Below are 19,039 nucleotides of genomic sequence, written 5' to 3' on the forward strand. Positions count from 1 at the left end.
AGTAAAATGAAATCCTTGACAACTTCAATTTTTTCTCTGTTTATCATGATGTTGCTTATTGGTCCAGTTGTGAGGATTTTTGTTTTCTTTATGTTGGAGTATAATCATACTGAGGACTGTGGTATTTGATCTTCATCAGTAAGTGCTTCAAGTCCTCTTTGCTTTCAGCAAGCAAGGTTGTATCATCTGCATAGCGCAGGTTGGTAACGAGTCTTCCTCAAATTCTGATGCCCTGTTCTTCAGAATAGTCCAGCTTTTCAGATTATTTTCTCAGCAGACAAACTGAATAAGAATGGTGAAAGGGTACAACCATAACGCACACCTTTCCTTATTTTAAATCACGCAGCATCCCCTTGTTCTATTCAGATGATTGTCTCTTGGTCTATGTATAGGTTCCTCATGAACACAATGAAGTGTTCTGGAATTCCCGTTCTTTGCAATGTTATCCATAATTTGTTATGATCCACACAGTCGAATGCCTTTGCATAGTTAGTAAAACACAAGTAAGCATCTTTCTGGTATTCTCTGCTTTCAGTCAAGTTTCATCTGACATTAGCAATGATACTCTTCTGAATCCGGCTTGTCTTTCTGGCAGTTCCCTGTCAATATACTGCTGCAATCGCCCTTCCTAGTGTCATTCATTTGTTGTAGTTGTAGTTATAATGGGACTTAATTTGACAGAGGTCCTTGGCTGGCGCAAATGGTTAATGTGCTACCAACTGAAAGGTTGGAAATTCAAGTCCGCCCAGAGGTGCCTCAAAAGAAAGGCCTGGTGATTTACTTTGGAATAATCAGTCATTGAAAACCCTATGGAGCTCATCTGACACACCTGAGGTTTGCCATGAGTCGGCGTTGACTCCATGGCAACTGGTACTGGTAATTTGGTGCATGGGGCTGATGTTGAGACCATTTCTGGAGTCTAAACACCAAAGGGAATTTTTCTTCATATTATAGATGATCAATAATAATAGAAAAAGTTATTTCCTGAGTTCTTACTATATGACAAGAAAATGCCTCTGAGGAGTTCTTACTCTTTTAAAGGACAAAGGAATTCATGTTTTCTTGATAGAGCTCCTTGAAACTTCCTTGAGAGATCTTACTTGTCTCTGAATCCCAGGTGACACATAGTAGGTATTGAATAAGCTTTCTATGAATTAATTCTTTAAATAATTAGTATAATTATGTACTCTGAGCTCTTCAAAACTTGATGTCCCCGTGATACATGCATCCATGTCTCCCACTTAGAGTCATTGAGATTTTCAATCAAAGCATATACCTTTAAATCACCTGGGGTGTTACTTTATACACAATTCAAACCTTTTCTTCTTGGTTATGTTAATTTTCAATTTAATACCAATAACTCATATAGTTCATTAGTTCAAAGATTTTAACACGTATGAAAAGATGTATTTTAAATTTTGAGTTGTCCATCAATTTTCATACAGTGCATTCTTGTAACGATGAATAATTTATTCAAAACTGCTGTAGTTAATGCACCTGATCAGAAAAGTGAATGTATTTTATGAGCTTATCATTAGTGCTTTTATATGAGAATTTTCCATCAATGCCACCTTAAAATTTTATCTAATACTTTTTGTTTTCAACATTTATATTTCCAGGGAAGCACATTTTTAAATAATCATTTTAATAACTTAATGGGCTTGATATTTTATGTCTGAGTGGAATTTAGTTACCAATTTTATACAAGCACACTTAATGCTTAATAATGCTGTGTTGCCATGGACAAATCAGAGAGATTTAATTTATCTGCTTTAATTTATCTCTTTTGGTGTTTTAAAATCTGATTTTTCCCATGACTTTTTAAGTTACTTTTTAAACACTTGTTGCACGAAGCCATGGTAATACTTTTTTAATTTACATGGTACTGTCATTTGCATGAATGTAATATTATTGTCAGATCATGATTGAAGGCAAAATTAATTTCACCAATATTTGCAGTGGTATACCTACCATCATTTGACAGATTTTTATAATTTCAATGAAAACATTTTTATTGCCATTTTTGTAGGTTAAAAATGATCTAATGTTAGAATTTCATATGGCTTAACCTAATACAAGCACACATTCTAGCCTTAAATTACAGCAACTCAATTTTCAAAATTCAAAAAACATGTTTTCTGGGTGGCTACGTGGTATAGCAGAAAGAGTATTAATTGGGGAGTTTATCAAATATGCTTTTGAATGTCAGCTCTGCTACATACTAGCTTGTGACCTTGAAAAAATGTTTAACTTTTCTCAACCTTGAATTTCCTCACCTATCAAATAGTGATTGCTACCTAGAGATTATCATAAGGATTAAATAAGAAAGCACATACAAAGCACCAGCATAGCACCAGGCACCACGGAGATATTCAACAAATATTTGGTCTTTCTCTTCCTTTCTTCTTCATCCGAAATGGCAATCTAATTGTCTCTGAAAACTGTAGTCTGAAGGGTGATTGACAGATTGATAAATTGATCAAATAACCATCACTAATTTTCTGTATGAATCATGGGTGTGTCCGTGCGTGTGTGTTATGTATGTGTGGTGACTGATGAACTACATATCACACTATAACTCGTTTTCCCTTTCTGACAAGAGCTGCTTTTATTAAATGCCTTCCATTTATTTTTATCTCAAGTTTAAATTCAGGGAAATTTTCATTTTGTTACATAAAGACTGTTTTATGAATTATTAATCATTTAGCAAATTCATTAGACCATGTCAGGGTTACTAACCCAGTGCTTTTAAAAGATATCAGCTACCTGGATTTTACTACTATGACATGACATGATTATCAAAGGAAAGCAGAGATTTTTTTTTTCCTTTCCAAGATGATTTCCTTATTGTTCCCTTTGGGCAACTAATGGGCCGCAAGTTTCAGTAGTTTCTCAGTGAGAATTCTTATTTCCTTAAGACATCCACTAAGAATTTGTATTACATCCACTTGTGATTTGAAAATCCGTGACTCTAGAAAAAAAATGGTATTTTAAATCATTTCTTCTTTTCCAAAATTACTTTCAAAGGAGGTACAACAAAAAGAGTAGCAATTTTTAACATACCGGTGTTCACAGGGCCAAACGCTTTGTTTGTAGCTTTGTGTTCTTTGTTTAAAAAAATTAAATATATATATATATACATACACATATATATACACACATATATATATACATATAGTACTGTTCAGTTTTATTTCTGAGTTTTACTGAAACCTTACCAAGTTCCCAGTGCCGGCTTCAGAGCTTTCTATAGTCCCTGTTTTGTTCTTTGATCTTCTGCTTTCGTCCTCCAGAGTCAAAGTGGAGGTCATAACTAAACCATCCTCAGTGCCTGCCTTTGAAAGAATGGGAAGCTAAGAGGCAGTTCAAACCTAAGGGGGAAAAAAAAAATATTCAAAGGATTTACACCTTAGTTGACCAAGTTTTAAATTCTAGTTATATAGAAAAGAAAGGACTGTCTTTTTATAGGCATTATATTTAAACTATCTGGTGTTGATATTTTCTTATTCCTAGAAAAGTTGAGTGTTACTTCATTTATCCCAAGACATGTTCAAAAACAACAGCCAAGATAATCTTTATAATAAGACATGGAATTATGCCACCTCCCTGCCAAAAACTTATTGGCCTCCATTGTACCAGAATAAAACCTAAGTTCCTTGCTTTGGTTGGTGGACAGCTGGCTGTCCGACATATAAATTCCCTCCCTACATGGAGGGAGATCCCCACTTTGTGAGTCTTCCTGAAGCCAAGGGTCCAAGCATTCCCTCTCCACCTCCTGACCTAGGGCATGCACCTGTGACCTATGTTTGGCTACCCAGAACCCCACGTGAGATTCTAAATCCTGAGAGAAGGCCATAAATGGATAGTTGAGACATTCTTCCTTGTTGGCATCAATTGGCAGCATTAACTCTCTAGTAGAGGCACAAATACCAACAGTATCCTAAAGAGAGAGTTTCTTTTCCTCTTCCTTCTTCCTTAGCTTGCATGTCGTTGTTGTTTGCTGTTGCGTCCTTAGCATGCAGATTAGTCCATTATTTGGCAATCTTTAATCACTAGGGCACACATAAACAATAAAGCACATATGGTTTAGATAATAAATGAAGAAAAGGCTAAAAGTTGGTGGCACAGTGGGTAAGTGCTTGGCTACTAACTGAGAGGTCAGCAGTTTGAACCCACTAGCCGCTCCTCGGGAGAAAGATGTGGCAGTCTGCTTCCATAAAGGTTACAGCCTTGGAAACTCTACGGAACAGTTCTACTCTGTCCAATGGGGTCGCTATGAGACAGAATCAACTTGATAGCAACGGATTTTTCACCATGATCATTTAAACTATCGTATATTTCATGCAGAATGTGTACTACTTTGAACATGAAGTTTAACCGTAACAAAGGTGTAAATATCACACTTCGTGTAGGTTTTTAATTTTTTTAGCACAAGTTGGCAGGCATAATCCTCAAGTAGTAAGATAAATTATCTGAAGAGTCAGGCTTGAACAAAAGGGGACCAGGGAACCTAGAGATATTTGAAATTCTAAAATTCAGAATGCAGGCTTTAATATAAATGTTATAAACTTTATGCCAAAGACAGTTTTCTTGATATTTATTTTAATGCCAATAAAACAAAAGACTGATGTCTGAAATAGCCTTTGCTTCTATATATAAGTAATCTTAAAAGAACTTCTGGTTTTTGTTAAAGCAATAGTGTTGCAAGATTCTTATATCTTCCCTATGGTTGGGCACATTAAAATGAATATTTTCCTACTATAAATTGGGAATCCTGAGACTTGGGGGACACTGAATTAATCTGTGCTGAAGAAGCAAGTAAAGATGACAGCAGAGATTGAGATTGCATGATCCCCTTGACTTCCTTGAGACCCCTGTGTGGTGGATATATATATATATATATATATATATATATATATATACTGTGGGACTTTAACACAGAGCCTTCCAAGACAGGCACTATAGCAATAGGCAACAGACATGCTAAAGAGCATGATACTTGGGCACTATGCCCATTCTGGAATAAAATATTCTTTTTTTTTTCCTCCCTGGAGCAGCAAGAAGAGTGCCTCCATACTCTGTCGATTCCACTTCACATTATTATGCTCTTCACCCCCTTCATTAAAGCACTGGTATGCAAGTGATCATTCCTAATAATAGGCTCTCCACTATTAGAAGTGGGCTTTTTTCATTTTTCACCAAATTATGAAATAGCTTCCCATTATAACTTATGTTCTGTATACTCCAGCCAAGACTTTTCTCTCATCTTAAAATGGTCTGCTTTAAATGGGCCTCTAATGTATAATTTTATTGTTTGAGCATTTCATTTTCTTTTTGATTTATGTTTCCTTATAGCTGGTTAGACAGCTCTTTGTGATCTTTTGATGAAAGAGTCTACATAAATAAAATCGATTGCGAAGAGGGACCTTGATGGTAGTGATGGAGAAGGCTTTCTGCACTCTGCAAACTGAAGATCAAGATTCAAATCTTAAATGAAAGAGCCAAAGAATGCTCTAGCTCTCCTCCTTTCTAATTTTTATTTTAAAAATTTAGACTCAAGTTGGTAATTCTACCCTATGCTGGATTTAATCTGCTGTATACTAACTGAAAGAGTGGTTTGGGATTATTTTTACAAAATGTATTGAACTTCCAAGGGTAGAGTAAGCAAATATTTATAATGATTATGTTGACTGAATGCAATACCACTTGTCGTTGTTGTTAGGTGCCGTCGAGTCAGTTTCGACGCATAGCAACCCTATGTGCCATCCTCCCAATCGTTGCTAAGCTTGAGCCCGTTGTTGCAGCCGTTGTGTCAGTCCATCTTGCTGAGGGTCTTCCTCTTTTTTGCTGACCCTCCACTTTACCAAGCATGATGTCCTTCTCTAGGAACTGGTCCCCCCTGATAACCTGTCCAAAATATGTGAAATGAAATCATGTCATCCTACCTTCGAAGGAGCACTCTAGCTATACTTCTTCCAAGACAGATTTGTTCGTTTTTTTGGCAGTCCACGGTATACTCAATATGCTTTGCCAACACTGTAATTCAAATACATTGGATCTTCCTTATTCATTGTCCAGCTTTCACGATACCACTTAGGCTTTAAATTTCTAATTTAAAAAATAACAAATATTTGGAATTAGAGCAGACAACCAAATGCATGCCAGTCTTCTGCAAGCAAATAGTTATCTGAAAACTTGGAGGTCTTTATGTTATTTCCAAACCTGGTTAATAACATTTTCTCAGTATTTCCCTATTTATTTTCTACATTCATTTAATGTCACCGTGTCAACTAGTTTTAATTGTCAATGAATCATTGATGCAGCATAAAAAAATTCCTTTACCTCACGACCTCTTTCAGATACTCATCAATGCCTGCATGACTGACTGTTTTTTTTAATCTTTCATCTAGTTGTACTCAGTCAATGGGCTCTACCTTATTTAATGAGGAGATCTGAAATTTTTGCAGTTAATTTTAGAAAAATAATGTATACTTGCTATAGTTTGTACTTCAGCCTAAACATTCTTTCTATTTTTCTTTAAAGTAACAACGAGGGTGGTGAGCAAAATGTTAGAATATTAACTTTTTTTCTTTCCAGAAATTTTTTCCTTCTTTCTCATCATTCCCAATTCCAACACACATGACCCTGTTAAATTCATTACATGAAAACGCACAGAAAAGGGCTTTACATTCAAGAGCCTGGATTATGATGGGATTTGAATCATAAAAAATTGGGAGAGAAGACCTAAGAAGAAAGAACTAGGCCATCCCACCTCCAGGCTGGGTAAAGATTGCTATACGGAAACTGAGAGGGAGACAGGTGAACGAGAATGATAAAATCTGAGTGGAGAGGGAACCTATGGCCCCTTCAGGCTAAAGCCCTGGGCAGATGGAAAGACCAGAGGGAAGACTTGACTGTGGGTGTGTCTAAGCAGAAAAGGGCTTAGACAGAATAACAAAGCGTCCTATAGCACCAAGTAAAACAAAACTGATAGAGAACTTGCAGTTGGGAACAAGGGTTGGGAACAGCAGCAACTCTCTTGATCTGGTTACTGAGTCAGACAGAAACAAGAAACAAGAACACTTCAACTTATACAACATGGACAGTTAACACCACGGATCAAACCCTGCCATCTCTCCATACTAAGCATATCCCCTAGAACTTAGGTGCAACTGGAGGAAAGAGGGAAACCTTCAACTGACCAAGATTAATTCTGCCACTTGGAAAATGAGAGCTTTAAGTAGAAATTAAGTTGAAGAATACAAGCAACTAAAAAGTTGTATTTCTTGCATACCTGAATTTCTAGGCTTAGATTCTGCCTGCCACATTTAAATTATCCTCACAGAATTAAAACACTGCCTTGAAACCTGGAGGTTCAGGTGATATGCCACTAAATGGTGATGTCCCATGACAAAGGACAGTGGAGCATCATGAAGGGAGAGAAACTATGAGTCTGAGGAATCCAAAGAATGATAGTGAGAGAGGAGACATAGCTAAGGACAAAGATGAAGATGAAGTTGAGGATGAAGCTAAGGATGATGGCAGGAAATATGCGGGGAGGGGTATGGTGGAAAAGATGAGAAAGATGCGGGAAGTCCATGAGGAAGTAAGGATCCACGGAACAAGAGAGTAAGAGAGACAGGAGTCGGCAGCAGGAGGTCATGAACTTCAAACGAAGACTTAAGGTAAGGTAGAAACATGTCGACCAACCAGATTTTTAAACAATTATTTCACTTCATTGGGAAGTTTAGTGTTATGCATAGTTGGCTATAGCAACCAAGACCAAAATCTTAGAAACTTAACACTGCAAGGGTTATTTCTTGTTTATATTACATGTCCATTGCACTTCAACATCAGGGTCTGCTCTACACAGTCACTCAGAGACCCAGACTGACAATGGCATAAGTATACCAGGAAGAAAATGAGCACTTCTTGGTCACTGCGGCAAGGAAAGTGGAAGAGAGAGAGAACAGCTCACTGGCATTAAATGCTCCAACCCATTGGCATAATGAGTTTTATGGCCCTACCTAACTGTAAGGAAGCTGCAACATGTCTTTCTTGTTTTCAGGAGAAGAGAATCAGATGTTGGTGGGTACCAATAATGTCTCCCATGACGGCTTTTGTCATTTCTTATTCCTAGATGATTCTAGTAGCTCTTCATCAAAGGTTCTAGCTTGACCGCAATGTGGGGAAAAAAACAGAGAACTTTCAGGCAGGAGAACTAGGTTTCAGGCTTGTTTTTCCTGTTAATTAGCTGGTTTTGCAACTTTGGATAGGTTAGCTCAACTCTCTGGGCCTTGGTTTCTATAGCCATAAAGTAAGGAAGCTAGAATAGATCAACTCTAAGATTCGTATAAGACTAAAGTTTTGTGAATGAGTGTTGTACTTTTAAATCAAATAAAACAATTCCTAACTTAGTCATAAAAACATTTTCAAAATTCATTCACTTCACAAAAATTTAATTGAAACTAAGTATATTGTTTGGGCCTCAATTACATACACACACACATACGTATGTATATACATACATATAAGTACATGTACATATATAAGCATATATGTTTATGTCTGTGTATACATGTGCGTACAAACACACACACACACGCCCAACACAGATCTCATATTTTCTATAGATATCTTCTAACTTCCCACATTGGAAAAGATGACATTAATATTTTTACCCTTTCCTTTAGCTTTCTTCCGCCTCCTACTTTTACCTTCCCTGATAATACTGACATTCCATTCTGACATCATAATAAGACTTTTGCATTCTCTGTGAGTTGATTTTAAAAGTTGAAAAGTCCAAGTAGTAAACTATAATTACATTTGCTTTCATATACAACTTATTTCTTTTCTGGAATTTCTTGATGTTTTTTCTTTTTTTTTTTTTCCTAGTAACAATTAGTCTCTGTCATTTTCTCCATTTTTCCAACTTTCCATCTAATCAGGTATTTGACCCATTCTCTCTTTTCCCAAAAACTTTCTTTCTAGGATCCTTGCTGTTTTGTTTCTAACCTAGACTGATTGCTTCCCATAATGTCAATTTGCTGTCATCCAAGGACTCTCCTTCACAGCTTTTCAAGGTTGGTTCTGTTTCCTGCAACCCATGAGTCTTATTCTTGGTTTCATCCTCATTTTGTTGGACCACATCTTTAAGTATTTTCCTAATAAAGTGGGTTTGGCACTGTATTTACTCCACCCTTCTGGATGAACACGTAGACCACCACTGCACATGGTATCAGAAACCCACCTCTACACTTCGAACTTTCAGTGGGCTCCAGCTACCTTCCAACTTTAAGTATCTACACTCTAGGCCTAAAGATTCTTTTTCCTGGAATAAAGAAAGTCATGCTGCCCATGACTAGTAATCTGTAAGTGTACAGAAATTCCAAGGAATTAACTCCTGCTGGGAGCACTCCAACCAATAACTTATAGGACTTGTATAAATATCCCACCCCTTTCATCCTTGGGATGCAATAATTTGAGTGCCATTGTACCATAGGCCAAAGTTTCCCTGTGTGATCAAGCTACAGTTGCCCACAATGATAGCTGTGGCTTAATAACTAGCTCATGCTTTATTAGCTACCCTTCTTTCCTGTGTGAATTCCCCCACTCCCCTACCATTGTTCCCTGAACTTCCCACATAAACCTCTTAAACTCAAAATTCATGTCTCAGGACCTACATCAGGGGAAACCCAAAGTAAATCAGAGAACTAGCACTTTTGAGTCCCTATTTTGTGACAGATACTACATTATTTAATTACCACAATAACCCTTGGAGAAAAATGTAGTAAATATTAGAATAATATAGTATGTTATTTAATTACAGATGTAGAAAGCACAGATGCAAAGTACATATTCTCACCTATTCTGCCTGAGGCCAAAGCCCAGGTTCTGTCCACTGTACCGCATGGCCCTGTTCATGGACTAGGGGAGCATGAACACCTCCTTGCAGTCTCTACCTTATCGCTAAAGAAGGCCCTGAACCCCAAACCCATGTAAATATTAATTATATTTTTCTTTCGCCACTTCAAATTCTTTATGGAGTTATCAAAAAAAAACAAAAAACAAACCCATTGCCATCAAGTCGATTCTGACTCACGGTGAGCCCATATGTTATAGAGTAGAAATGTCCCAGAGGGTTTTCTTGGCTATGATTTTTACAGAAGCAGATCACCAAGACTTTCTTCCATGGAGCTGCCGGGTAGGTTCAAACCACCAGCCTTCAGGTTAGTAGTTGAGTGCAAAATCATTTGGGTCACCCAGGGACCTTTATGGAGCTACGAAGTATCAATCAATAAATATATTTCTTCTATACCTGCCTCATTTTCAATAAGCCAGCCCTGATTTCCTTCAGGCCTTCAGCCTATAGGCCAGCACTTATTTTCATGGCTGATTAATGGTTCTGATTAGTCCTCGAAGCAGGAAATCCAATATCCCTTAGGGGAACCCTAAAGATGCAGATGATCATGAATTAAAGGACGCCTATTCACAACAGAAATCAATGGAGAAAGGAGGCAATGTTAATGCGGACAACGTTCTACCAGTTTCTAAATGCAAGTGCTCAACAGAGGGAGGGGAGGGAGGGGAGGGGATAACAGAGAATGTATTCAGAATACCAAATTGCAATTTCATCACTCTAAAAGCCAGCTTTAACAACTCCCTTCCCAGTGTGGAAATTTAAAGCTTCCTTTTTTGTGAATTTTGACTGGTTTACAGCCCTGAAAGAAAACTCCACCTCTCTCATAGCTTACCTCTTGGATTGAATATGCGTCCAGAGGCAGAGAGGGCTTAATTTCACAGAAGCCACATCATAACCACAGCACAGCCATCACTAGAATGATTTCAAGACCACAGAACTTAAAAAAAAAATAAAATGGAAAGGTGAAAACTACACTGATTTCTATATCAAGTAGCTTATCTGAGCACATATATCACTTATAAACCAAACCCACTGCCACTGAGTCAATTCTGATTCATAGCGACCCTGTAGGACAGAGTAGAACTGCCGCATAGGGTTTCCAAAGCTGTAAATCTTCATGGAAGCAGACTGCCACATCTTTCTCCCTGAGCGGCTTGGGGGTTCAAACCACAGATCTAACCAAAAAGCCAAACCTATTGCCGTCAAGTCGATTTCAATTCATAGCTACTCTATAGGACGGAGTAGAACTGCCCCAAAGGGTTTCCAAGGAGCAGCTAGCGGATTTGAACTGCTGACCTTTTTGTTAGCAGCCAAACACTTAATGACTGCACCATCAGGGCCCCTTATAAGGCGGTCATAATAGTTCCTTAATGGGTTTTAATATAATCTTTTTTTCAATCCAACAAATATCGCTCTCCCTTCCCAGTTGCCTTGGAGCCGATTCTTACTCAAGGTGACCCCATGTGTGTCAGAGCAGAACTGTTCTCCATAGAGTTTTACATGGCTGATTTTTCAGAAGTAGATCGCCAGGACTTTCTTCCAAAGTGCCTCTGGGTGGACTCTACCCTCTAACCTTTTTAGCAGCCAAGTGCATTAACTGTTTGCACCACCCAGGGACTCCAACTCTCCCTTAGCCACTATTTAATTATCTAATTGGTCAATTCTTTACAATACCAGGACAATATCAGTCCTTTCCAGTTCTTTCTGACTGTGCTATGGAGACCAAGATGAAGGAGTGGAAGGATGTGCAGGTTTGCCAAGGTCAGGACTACAGGGGGAATTTTGCTAAGTAACTAGTTGTCGGTTTCCTCTCCCGTGCCTGACTCAGCCACCAAGGACTGTATCTTCACAAAAGATCTTCTTTCCTTTATCCCCCACAAGCTCCACTAAGGCAGAGGTGTTAGCCTGTTAAATAGCAGCCTGAAGCCAGGGTAATTGTACATGGCTTATCAATCAGAAAATTTCACATCCACACTTTGAAAAATCAGTCAACAATTCTATTTGGTTCTCAACTCTATGCTAGACTGTAGATAAGATGTAAGATGACAATTTTCATTTATACTTGAATATTATATAACATATACATAGCCTCAAAATGGTGTCATCCTTTCTTTGCAGTACCAAGGAATTTATGGGAAGAGACAGGGTATAGAAGCTGACGGCTGTCTAGATCCACCTATGTCAGATGCTGTTACTTAGCTTTATTTATTTAATCAAATGGGTCACTAATTCACACAGTCATGTTATTAAGCAGATTTTATTCCATTAAAACACAATCAAGAATCAACTTGTGGAAGATCAGGAGATCCCCACCCAGGTCAACCCAAGGAGTAGCCTTTTCTGCCTCAAACCACACACACACTCCAAGACTAGACTGTAAATGAGACAAGATCACCAGAAGAAAAGCACTTTGTGTGCTACATAAAGAAATGTACGTAAAGCATTAGCATACTACCTGAAGACAAAGCAGAAATATAATAAATGTTTGTGTCTGTGAAGGACATCCGTTGTTTTTGCTAGCCAGCATCTGTACCCCAAATTGGCTTTGGGTAACCACCCTGACTCTTCTCTCAATCCACGTACAGTAATACCTGCAAAAACCAGCCCGTGTATGGTGGAAACCTGTCAGGGAAAGAAAATCAAATATTTTCCACCAATAGAGAGCAATAGAAAAGTGGTAAGACTGCACCCTGTCAAAGATGGAAAACTTGTGAAATCCAGAAAAACAAGGCAGTCCTGTTAAGTTCCAGCTCTCACAGGTTTCACTGTATTTGGGAAGGATTAACCCCACTGCTAGCTCCAAGGATAGATCCTGACTGGCACATATGGCACATCTCAGTCTTCTCATTGGAAACCCTGGTGGTGTAGTGGTTAAGAGCTACGGCTGCTAAACTGTCGGCAGTTCGAATCCACCAGGCACTCCTTGGAAACTTGATGGTACAGTTCTACTCTGTCCTGTAGGGTCGCTATGAGTCGGAATTGAATCGACAGCAACGGGTTTGTTTTTTGTATTCCTCTCATTAAAGTGACTAGAGGTCACGTGACCCAGTCAGAGGCAATGAGTCAGTTGCTGAGACTTTTGGGACAGATGCAAGCATTCTTCCTAGATGGACTTGAACTGGAAAGCATGTCGTATGGAACTGCTACTGCCATCCTCCCTCCACATGAAATCTGAGAAGGAAGCCAGAGGGAAGCAGAGCTTACAGATGACCTTGTTTGAGCCATGATTAAGAAACAGTATTCCTGGACCATCTTGTTACATGAGCCAATAAGATACCTTTTTGGTTTAATACATTTAGATTCAATTTTCTCTCACTTACAATCTAGAGTCCTAAGTGATATGATGTATATGTCTTCTCTTCCTCTTCCATGAACCCAGAACCTTGTATACTCCTGGCATTAATGTGATTACAGCACCATAGTCCAAATTCCCAATATTATTAATCTCATTGGCATTTGGTACCTATATGCACACGATGATGGACTTAATTCTTCATATTGGGTCTTTAAACTTGGACTCTACAATCACCTTCCTACAACAAATAAATTTATATCACCTGTGTCTCTAAGTACATGAAATTTTTTGAAAATTGCAGACAAAGACTAATATAAGGAAACGAAAGTGCATGCAGGGCTGACATCTTCAAGTCTAAGATCTAGAATTTTACAGAGGCATGACATAGTCTACTAAAATCAGTAAACTCGGTGTAAAAACTAATTCACATAAAATTCTGAGAACATACGGCTTCAAAGTTACATGATGGGTTTTAACAATTTCATCAAAAGTTTTACATCCAAAGATGCATTGTCCCCTTCAAAGGTGATACGACACTGCAACACTGTCCAAAATATTTGGACTTTCAAGGCTAGTAGCACATTCATTTGAGTATTTTCAATGGTGGAAAATCTTCATTTTTAAAGAGAGGGTTAGATTTTTTAAAATAAAATGTATTCATTGCTGATCCTTGTGAATAGGAAAGTTCAATGAGCAGATTAATGCAATTTTGTTCAAAAATGATATAGAATTAGACTCATTTTCTTGTATGGCTTGAAAATGGCTCTTGGAAAGAGCTCCAAAATTATTTTGAACAAGCATTATTAGAATAAACTTCTAAAGATGGCTTCTTAGAAGGAAAATAATGTGTGAGTAGACATTTAAGATCTGATATATTTGTAAGATATATCAGTCTCATTACTTTTGGCCTGGTCCATTGAACTTAAAAATTTTCCCCTTCAAGATATCAAGTTACAAAATAACAAAATTACGCAGAATTTAGCCTATAATCAAAGCTACTTATATCTCTTATCCTCTAGTCCTGCATATTTTAAGAGCAATTTGATACTAAATTTAATAATGCAATTTCACTAACAATTCCAATTTGTGGTTATTCATTAAACAAGGAAATACTGCCCTTGACATTTTATTCATGAATACTTGGATGATATGAAGACTAAGTCTAAAATCTGAATTTTGAACAAATGTTTCTAAAAATAAACTAATTGAAATGAAACACAAATTCATACATAAATGACATACATCTTGGATGCAAAAGAACATTTTTAAATTTACAGCTGCTTGAAGAAGTTTGTTGTTGTTGATAGCTGCCATCAAGCCGACTCTGACTCACGGGACCTTATGTAAATAGAATGAAACATGGCCCGGTCCTGCATCATCCTCTATCGCATGTTCAAGCCCGTCATTGAGGCTACTATGCCAATCCATCACAGAGAGTCTGTCTCGCCCTTACTGGCCTTCTACTTCACCAAACATGATGTCCTCTTCCAACAACTGATTCCTCCTGATGATATGTCCAAAGCAAGTAAGTTGAACAATGTTCTTGAAGAAGTTTTATGAGCAGCTACTAATATAAAGAATTAAATGTTTCACTTTGTAGTGCTAGGAAGCATGTAATGGAGGGGAAAAGCCAGAATTCTTTCAAATTGCTTTATGCTAGTTTGGTTCAGCCTTAAGTAGAGACTGGCATCTCCACCACAATATGCAAGTTTCTAGCCTTGATTCAGTGACTGAAATCAAAGAAGGAGAAGGCAAGTGAGACTATTTCTTAGCAACCCTCCTGGAAATGACAAAGCCTGATACTGGACAACTCAAGCTATGCTGGGCGGAAGTTCAAAAGGCAGTGGCAGCAACAATATTCTGGGGAATTGGCTCGACTTCAATACCTCATGCCAAATGCATCCTTTAGACAAACACACATTGGCCAGTCCCAAACCTGATCTTACCCAAAGCCAAGCAAGGATGTATAGCACACACTTGTCAATGGAGAAGAGTTATCAAGCTAATTTCTTGCTTTGTTGATAAACTGATGGCTTTTTCAAATCTACACCCAGTACTTAATAAAATGCTGTTAGATAGATTGGAATTTATATGCTGGGAAGACACCATATAAATTGTTACACAATTCTAACAGAATATCTAAGACAAGAATTTTTTTTCTTTGGACTGTGCCCATAATGAATATCAAATAAATCTATCAGTGGGTCTACCAATATGAAATTACCTCAGTTATTAGAAGAGCTTACATAAATATAAACTCCCAGAATCTTTTTAATTAGAGCAAAATGAAGAGGGAAAATGATGTCCTACTATTTGAAAAGAACTCAATAGTTCAAGCAGTTGTATCTGAATCCATTTCTACCTTTTCTGATAAGTTACATGGTATCAATTTGATTAAGGTAAGAGAGTAATTGGGAAGAGACCTTGTCCTCATAATTAGTGTATAGTAAATACATATTAAAACATAATCTGTGAAGATAAAAGTGTAAGCATTTGGTATATCATATTTTAGTCAATAAAAATTAGGTTGCAAATCTTCCCTATCCCAACTTTTTCCTAACACTTTCCGTCTCAAATTATTAAATTATATCAAAATAATTTTTTAACTGTTTTATTGAAATGTTTTAAACAAACATAAAGTAGAGAGAATGTTATAATAAGCCCTTATATGCCTGTTACTCACCTTTAAAAGTCATCAGCATATGAACAAACTTTTTTTCTGTACCTCTGCCCACACACACACACACACACACACACACACACACACACAAGATTTTCATATTATTTCATTTATAAATACTTGACTATGCATGTTTGAGAGATAAGACCTTAGGTCTCTTTTTAAAATATAACCTTCACATCGTGTTGTTGTTGTTGTTGTTGTTAGGTGCTGTCAAGTCGGTTCCAACTCATAGCAACCCTGTGTACAAGACAACAAAACACTGCCCAGTCCTGCACCATCCTCACGATCATTGCTGTGTTTGAGCCCATTGTTGCAGCCACTGTGTCAATTCATCTCATTGTGGGTCTTCCTCTTTTTCACTGACCCTCTCTCTCCCTTACCAAGCACAGTGTCCTTCTCCAGGGACTAATCCCTCCTGATAACACGTCCAAAGTATCGGAGACAAAGTCTCGCCATCCTCACTTCCAAGGAACACTCTGGCTGTACTTTTTCCAAGGCACACTTGTTCATTTTTTTGGCAGTCCACGGTGTGTTCAGTATTCTTCACCAACATCGAAATTCAAAGGCATCAATTCTTCTTTGGTCTGCCTTATTCATTGTCCAGCTTTCACATGCATATGAGGAGATTGAAAATATCATGGCTTGGGCCAGGCCCACCTTACTCCTTAAACTGACATCTTTACTTTTCAACAAAAGTGTTGCCCGACAACTTATTCATTGCAAATACCTTTTTTCAAAAACATAAACTGCAACTATACACATGAACCTTACCAGGCAGAAAACACAGGAATCAAATCAACTACATCTATGGAAAGAGACAATGGAGAAGCTCAACATCATCAATCAGAGCAAAGCTCGAGGCTGACTGAGTAAAGTTCAAGTGGAAGCTGAAGAAAACTAAAACAAGTCCACACAAGAGCCAAAATGCAACCTTGAGTATATCCCATTTGAATTTAGAGACCTTCTCAAGAATAGATTTGATGTATTGAATGCTAGTGACCGAAGATCAGACGAACTGTGGCATGACATCAAGGACATCATACATGAAGAAAGCAAAAGTCATTAAAAAGATCGGAAAGAAAGAAAAGACTGAAATGGATATCAGAAGAGACTCTAAAACTTGCTTAACATCATATAGTACCTTAAAAAATAATAACATCCAATCTCCAATTAGAGTTCACATATCTCAGAGTGTCTCATAAATGTCTTTTGCTGAATTTGAAACAGAATCCGAATGAGGTTGATGCACTGCATTTAATTGAATTGTCTCTTAGACCTCTTTGAATCTATCAGGACCTCCCCTCGTTCTGTTCTTTTTTCTTGCCATTTAGTTGTCAAAATATAGGGTCACTTGCCCTGTAAAGTTTCCCCCATTCTGGCTTTAGCTGATTGAATCCCATGATGTTGTTAATATGTATTTCTGGCCCCTATATTGCCTGAAAACTGGCAGTTAGACCCAGAGGCTTGATCAGTTCAGGTTCAACTTTCTGGTAAGAATGCTTCATAATAGGTGCTGTTTTCATCCTACACATCACATCAGGAAGCTTATAATAAATGGCTTTCTAAGCCTCCCGCCTAAAGTTCTCAGCAGCCATTGATGATCACTGCCTAGACAGAGTACTTCCAAAATCATTCTTAAAATAATATATGTATACCAAACCCACTGCTGTCAAGCCAACTCCGACTCATAGCGACCCTATAGGACAGAGTAGAACTGTCACATAGGATTTCCAAGGCTGTAAATCTTTACAGAGGCAGACTGCCATATCCTTCTCCTGTAGAGCAGCTGCTAGGTTCGAACCACCGACCTTTCAGTTAGCAGCCAAGCGCTTTAACCACTGCATCACCAGGGATCCTTAATGCATATATAGCACTTGATATTTTAGAATGTATCTTCACACCCATTATCTCATTAGATGTCTCATTAATTATATTAAGTCTCTGTTCCAATAGCTACAACATGGAAATTCTATCATTTACTTGCTGTATGTTAGTGAAGTTTTATAATATTATGGGTATGTTTACTTAAGATAACTTCCTTTTTTACTGTACCACAAGCTTTATTTACATCCCCCTATATTCTTTTTTAGCATCATCTGTTTGAACGTGTACATTTTAATTTTTTAATGTTTACATGTTTAAATTGTTAACTAAATTTGTTAACTTTGTATTGAAGTGTGTATTTGAAACAGAAAAGGGCATAAGTCCTAAGAGCACAGCTCAACTCTTTTTCACGTATACATACATCCATGTAACCACCATCCAGACAAAAATATGAAATATTTCCATCATTCTAGAATGCTCCCCCGTAACCTCTTCTAGGCAATACCCCCCAAAAGTAAAAAACACTAATCTCACCTCTATCGCCATAGATTAATTTTGCATATTTCTGAACTTCATATAAATGGAGTCATACAATAGATATTCTTTCGCTCTTTTGTGTCTGGCTTCTTTTTTTGTGTGTGCTTTAGGTGAAAGTTTACAGCTCAAGTTAACTTCTCATTCAAAAATTTATACACTTATTGTTTTGTGACATTGGTTGCAATCCGCACAATGTGACAGCATGCACTCCCCTTCCACCCCGATTTCCCTGTGTCCATTTGTCCAGTTCCTGTCCCTTCCTGCCTTCTCATCCTACTTTTGGACAGGAGCTGCCCATTTGGTCCTGTATATTTGATTGAACTAAGAAACACATTCCTCACATGTGTTATTTTTTATTTTCTAGGCCTCTCTAATCTTTGGAAATCCTAGTGGTGCAGTGGTTAAGAGCTACAGCTGCTAACCAAAAGGTGGGCAGTTTGAATCCACCAGGTGCTTCTTGGTAACCATATGGGGCAGTTCTAGTCTGTCCTTTAGGGTCGCTATGGGTCAGAATCGACTCAACAGCAATGGTTTTTTTTTGTTTTTTGTTTTTTTCTTCTTATCTTTGTCTGAAAATTGGGCTTTGGAAATGGCTTCAGTTCTGGGTTAGCAGAATGTCCAGGGGCCATAGTTTCAGGGGTTCCTCCGGTCTCTGTCAGACCATGAAGTCTGGTCTTTTCTCATGAATTTTAATTCTGTTCTACATTTTTCTCCTGCTCTGTCCAGAACTCTCTGCTATAATCCCTGTCAGACCAGTCGTTGACAGGGATCTATCTCT

Source organism: Trichechus manatus, unplaced genomic scaffold, assembly GCF_000243295.1.
Source record: "Trichechus manatus latirostris isolate Lorelei unplaced genomic scaffold, TriManLat1.0 scaffold00017, whole genome shotgun sequence".
Classification (NCBI taxonomy): domain Eukaryota; kingdom Metazoa; phylum Chordata; class Mammalia; order Sirenia; family Trichechidae; genus Trichechus; species Trichechus manatus.